Raw genomic sequence first — 7,100 nt, forward strand, 5'->3', positions numbered from 1 at the left:
TAGCCTTAGAGGACCAGGACAAAACCACTTTTACTTGTCCTTGGGGCACCTACGCTTATAATGTTTTGCCATTCGGACTTTGCAATGCTCCAGCTACATTTCAGAGAGAGTTGTATTAGCTATTTTTGTTGATTTAGTTCATGATTGTGTTGAAGTTTATATGGATGATTTTTCAGTATATGGTAATTCATTTGAGCATGCATTAGAGAATCTTGAATTTTTTTTGAAGAGATGTATTGAAGCTAATCTGTCCCTGGGCAATGAAAAGTGTTTTATGATGTTAAATGAAGGGATAGTATTAGGACACTATATTTCTTCACAAGGCATTAAAGTTGATCCATCGAAAATTCAGATCATTGTCAATTTGCTAATTCCAACAAACCAGAAAGAGGTAAGAAGTTTCCTTGGGTATGCAAGCTATTACAGAAGATTTATTGAATACTTTAGTCAAATAGCTTCACCTTGTTCAAACTTCTAGCAAAAGATACACCTTTCAACTAGAACGATAATTGTCAACAAGCATTTGAAACACTCAAAGGAAAGTTATCAACCACACCAGTCTTAAAAGGGCCTAACTGGAACCTACCATTTCATATCTTCACAGATGCATCTAATACTGCAGTGGGTGCCTCATTGGGACAAAAAGAAGAATCTTGTCATTATGCCATCTATTTCATTAGCAAAAATCTAACACCTGCAGAATTAAACTACACAGTCACAGAAAAAGAGATGCTTGCAGTCATACATGCTGTGAATAAATTCCGATATTATATAACTAGTTATGAGGTTTTTGTACATACTGATCATTCTGCCATTAGACATTTAATGAACAAATCAGTAACTAGTGGCAGAGTTACCAGATGGTTATTATTGTTACATGAATTTAACATCACAGTATTGGATAGACCAGGTAAGGAGAATCAGGTGGCAGATTTTCTTTCTAGACTGCAAAATCAAGGTGAGGTTGTTCCAGTTGAAGATTCTTTTCCAGATGAGAATTTATTTGCAATTTCAATAGTAAATCCTTGGTATGCTGACTTAGCCAATTATTTGTCTACAGGAAAAACACCACCATACTTTACTTCAAAGGAAAATAAGAGGCTTGTCAAACAAAGTGCTCGATACTCATGGGTTAATGGCGATTTATTTTACACTGGTTATGATATGATTATTAGACGATGTGTAAGAAATGATGAAATAATTGATGTTTTAAAATCTTGCCATGATGAACCGTGTGGTGGACATTTTGCAGCTAAGCGAACAGCATTCAAGATTCTTAGTCTTGGATACTACTGGCCATCCATTTTTAAGGATTCCAAAAAGTACATGAAGAGTTGTCATAGCTGTCAAAGAATGGGTAGGCCAACAACTTCCGATGAGATGCCACTTCAGCCTCAAGTACACATAGAGCCATTTGAAAAATGGGCTCTAGATTTCATAGGACCCGTTAATCCTTCTTCCAATAGTAAGAAGTACATCTTAGTATGTACTGATTACGTAACAAAATGGGCCGAGGCCAAAGCACTAGTCCGGGCAACTGAGCAAACAGTGGTAAATTTCCTTTTTGAAGAAATTTTTGTAAGGTATGGAGTACCAAGGGAGATCGTAACAGATCAAGGTACTCAGTTTACTTCAAAGTTAGTTAAGGACATCACAGAAAAATATCAAATCAAGCACATGAGAAGTACACCTTACCATCCACAGGCCAATGGCCAGGTGGAATCCACAAATAAAACATTGGAAGGAATTATCACTAAGACAGTGGCAATGAACAGAAAAAATTGGGAAGAGGAGCTCAAAGATGCACTCTGGGCTTATAGAATCACGTGGAAGAACACTACAGGATTTACACCATATCAGTTGGTGTATGGCAAAGAGGTAATGCTTCCTATTGAGTTTCAAATACATACTTTTAAGATGGTTGCAGATTTGGAAATTGATCTGAATGAAGCACAACAAGAAAGAATTCAGCAGTTGAACCAGCTGGATGAAATGAGGCAGCAAGCAGAGCAAACAACAATCCTCATGCAAAAACAAAGGAAGCAGTGGCATGATGCACATATCAAGAACAAGCAGTTCAAAGAAGGTGATTGGGCTTTACTCTTTGATTCTAAATTCAGAGATCATAAAGCCAAATTTACTACACATTGGATGGGCCCATATGAAATAGTTAAAGTTTATGAAAATGGATCAGTCATGCTTATTACCATTGATGGAGAAGGCCACCCCTTTCTTGTCAATGGCCATCAGTTGAAACTTTACCATAAGCCCATCACCAAGCAGGATTTTCTTCAAACTGAAATTCACCCAAGGGAGGTTGAGATCTTGCAGCCTTCAGCTGTAACATCTCTACCTTAGTTTATTTTCATTTCAATTTAAAAATAAAAAATAATATATATATATATATATATATATAACAAAACAAAAACAAAATTTTAATAATGGATTAGATGTGAAAACCAGATTCTGGCACACTCTAATCTCGAATTCTTACTTGAAAACCAATTCTTTGGCTGGTAAGAATTCTATGTTTTATTTTTCTTTTGTTTGATTCAGCACTTCAATAATGACTTGAGGACAAGTCAAAACTTTAGTGGGGGAGACGTATCAACATTTTTATTTATTTTTTTCTCCTCATTGTAAATTCTCAAAAAGTTTGTTCCAGCACTTTAATATTTCAATAAAGAAGTCTTTGATCATCTCAGAGGGACCTGTTCAACAAACAAAAAGGGACTTGTTATCTCAAGCTACTCCAGCAAAGCTTCAACAAAGTTCCAGCAGAGATCCAAAGGTTGGTTGTCATAAAGGTTCCATCAAGCATCAAAAATCAAGACAATTGCACATATACAGTTCTTTTCCAGATTTCAAAGAAGCTGCATAAATATTTTCCAAATCTCAGAGGGACCTGTTGCATTCAAATTCATCTCAGAGGGACCTATCATGAACATCAAAGATTAGTCAAGAAAGACCAGTCCTATCCAGCATGCTAATTCAACGCTTGATCAACCAATAAAAGCGTAATGTATTCTTTGTTTTTAACATTTAAATTCTTAGATTATTGTTAATGATAAATATGATGACTATGACTGCTATGATCAATTTCAAAAACACCCACATACATATCGCCCATATCATATTCTTAATCCCTATCATCTCCCAACACTCTAGCCTGTCCCATAATTATACGATTTTTAAATTCCCATACTCTTCATACGATTTCTCAATCCCCTATTATATCACCCTCCCAACCTTTGTTATTAACTCTTTATCAACCAATCAAACCCTACTGCCGGTCCAACATCTCCCTATTCGGCCAAGTACCAATGAACGAGGGACATGTGGTGAACTGCTTGAAAGCCAAATGTTATACGGTTTGTTCATTATGTTTGAATCGACCAAGTTATAACATGATCACCCAACGAAGTCGACTGATGTAAACGACTATCCGTTATCATACTCCAGTACTCCATACATGTTTCCAGTGTTCTCATGATGGTATTCATACGACCCAGTACAGCTACTCCTCTGTCATAAAATCTGAATATGCTATGAATTGGGTCTAGTTGCTAAAAATTTCATTTCATTCTCAGTCATTTTATATTAGCAATTCGACTTCTGTGATTTCAAAAGCAAAGGCTGAGAGCAACCAGTGCTATGAAAGGGAAAACACAGTCATTTGGGTTTACAAGTTTCGACCTCCACCATAATTACAAGATAGTCATCTGGCCATTGCCTAAACCACTGAAGGAGCTAGTTTTGAAGAACAGAGGGCGCCACCAGGTCAACAGTGTGGAGCGAAAGGCAAAGGTAACAAACCAAAATACCTTTGTTAAATTCGTAAGCATAGACGAAGAGGGTTAGAGCAAAAATTTCTCTGTTAAAATGACTAATAGGGTAGAGCCAAGAACATTTGATAGTTGATTGTATTACAATTTTAAAAGAAAAACAATGGCTACCCTTCCTGGAGAGGTTTAATGAGAGCAATGAGGAAGTAACTAAACAATTTACCTTTATATTCAATGGGGAGAAAGCCTTGATAGGTAATTTTTCATTCAGGGTCTCAGAAGACACCATAGCACAGTCCTTAGGGATCAGCCCAGAAGGAGAGAAATACTTCAAGAAAAAACAATTCAAAGAAAAATCATGGACCCAATTCATGTCCAGATCGAGGGTTTCACCCGTTAACTGGAAGAAGGGTGTCCCTAGGAGCTGGTTGATGCATCCATGGGACGAAATGGTGTATATCATCCAAAAATTTGTTACTTGTGAGGGCCGCTACAACATAGTTTATTTATACCACATCAAACTATTGTTACATTTGAAAGGGCAGTGCACTATTAGCTTACCATATTTCCTCTTGCAAAGCTTAACCAAAATGTCAAAAACCATCCAAAAGCAAAAAGGTAATGAGGACAAAAGCTTATATCATTTCGGGCTAATTAAAATTCTTATTGAGTATGAAGTGCAGAAAAGGGGAAAGACATGGAAGGAATTCCTGATTGCCAATCAGATCAAAGATGGAGAGGATGAGCAAGAGTAGCAAGAGCACTCAGAATTCATGCTTGACATTGATGAAGAGATCCCTGTGCACAAATCAAGCAATGTCCCTCCACCCGGTAGCAGTGTGAGGACTAGAAAGATGAGACAAGAGGTTGCCCAGAAAATGGAACAAGATAAAATTTTTACTACGTACACAAGGAGATCTAGGAGAGCACAAAAGACTCTGCCACAAGAAGACCAACCGGAATCAAATGCACATTCACCAATGGACATCGGGAGCAGTGCCCACTCACAGCATGGACCAGAAGCTGAAATGGAAGTTGAAAGCAACAATAGACAAGAAAAAGACTCACCACCTGTGATCAAGAAACCAAAGAGGCTGGAAAAGCAAATTGAAAAGTTAAAGGAAGAACTGATGGAGGCCAACATGTTGGAGAGAGTCATTAAGAGGGAAAACGAAATGCTGAGGAATCAAAGTAAGGAAACCCAACAGAAGAATGAAAAGCTTAAGGAGCAAATCCAAGAGCTCAAGGCTGAACAAACTGACCTTTGCAAATGGGCAACCAAATGGTATACCAAAAAGAAAGCCCTCAAGGAGAAGTACAAACGTTTGAAGCATGAGCTCCACATTCAGAAAGACACCCAAGATAAAAAGAATGTAGATGCATTGTTAAAGGCAGCAGAGGTACAGGCAGGAACAAAGCACAGACACAGTACATCAGGGATAGCATGAGGACATGCTAAGTCACTAAGCTTGGGGGAGATGTTGGTGCCATCCCATTACCATCCCTTTTCTTCGTAGAACACATCATTTGTTTACCTTTTTCCTTCATAAGAACCCTTTTATCCATTGAAATTGATTAAGTAATAGTATTATAGTTATTAGTTTGCATTAAAATTAATTTATGAATTTTTATGTTAGAGATTAGGGATTTTTAATAAAAAGGTTACAGGAAGTTGCAACATCCTGTAAATGGTTTATCATTTGACACGTGGCATGACAGGCAAGCCAAAGCAAGAGATAGGAACGAAAACTGGAATGTACAAGCATGGAGGAACATCGATCCTACAGCAAATCAAACACCCCTGGTTATGCGGTCAACGCCGGTCAAAGCCCCAGTCTTTTGGTGATAAAAGCAGCAACAGCCATAAGTTTCCCAAACCGGTTTCATTTTGTTTCTTTTTGGAAATCGGTTTAGAATGGGAATGGCCCAAAAATCGTTCCTTAGTAAAAGCGGAAACAGTTGCATAGTGAATGTACATTCAATCCAAATGAAAACCGTGTATTAATTGTTTTTAAAAACACAGATATAGTGACAATTCCGTGTGTGATCTCTGTGTGTATCGTTTTGAGAACAGAGCTTTTTGTATGATCTTCATAACTTAATACAAGAACTCGATTATAGTCACGATTTTATTACAACGTTGTTCATGCGTTAATATCTTCGTTTCCTGAGCGTATTCCAGTGTACCATTGAAACGCGGACGAGCGCTGCGTGGACTGGTATACTATCATTTTCATTTCATTAGCAGCTTTTGCATATTGAATGGCTTGCGTGGTAATTAGAATTATGCTTATAATTTTGTTGATTTAACTAGCAGTCGTTATGAATGGTGTTTATGGTGATAGCTTAAAGGATTTATCGTTAAGATCATTGAACCATATCTTGTAAGAGATCTGATCCACCGTTACATTTTTAAAGCATCCTCATAGACTCTGTTTACATATATTTGAATTTGTAATATGTTTTTGATCTTTCATGAATTTTGAGTGTTAACTAGACAGAGCTTTTACGCACATTATCCTTGTAAGGGGATTAAATCTTAGTCTAGCAATTCGTTTTACCTTTAGGACAGTTAGATGAGTTAAGTGACCTGAGTGTCAAGGTGATAGGAAACATATATCAACCTTCCGTAAAGAAGTATTGTAACCTACCACAATGAATACTTAGTTAGGAATCCTTTATGTTTATAGATTTTAGCCACATGCCTTGAAGTTTACTTATCCTGGTCGATAATAAATTTAGCCTAATCTAGTACCCTAGGTTGGCCACTACAGATCACAATGACAGTAATCTATGAAGTGGATATAATCACAGTATATATGTTACCTTACAATACATCTGTCTTGGTGTTATACCAAGTGAAGTAAGGCATTTATATGACATGAGAGTTCATTTTCATGAGAAGAGATGATCTCAGTTTATGGTATGAAGAAGGTCGAAGTGGAAGGGAAGACAAGAAGATGGAAAAAGGATGTGTGTCGTGGTCTTGGAGACGCTACTAGGTCAAGGGTCTTGGTCTTAGTATTCTTCAATTAGAATCTCTATAAGAAGAATTTGTGTGGATTTTCCTCTCAAAGAGTGAGAGGTTTTGGCCCTGGATCATAGCCTACATGTTCTGTGTCTTGTCTATTTATGTTCATGCATTGGTTACTGTTTGATGAAGAATAACAATAATAATCTAACATGAATAATATTCTAATCTAAACAAGTAAAAAGCATTCACAGCCCCAAGGGTTAGCTCAGTTGGTCAATATCAGTGCCTCGCCAGCGGAAGGTCACAGGGTCCAATCTCCTCGAAGCCCTTGGGGTTAGGGC

Source organism: Pinus tabuliformis, chromosome 4_2 (genome assembly GCF_031772625.1).
Source record: "Pinus tabuliformis cultivar Carrire ecotype Pingquan chromosome 4_2, CPIR1, whole genome shotgun sequence".
Lineage (NCBI taxonomy): Eukaryota > Viridiplantae > Streptophyta > Pinopsida > Pinales > Pinaceae > Pinus > Pinus tabuliformis.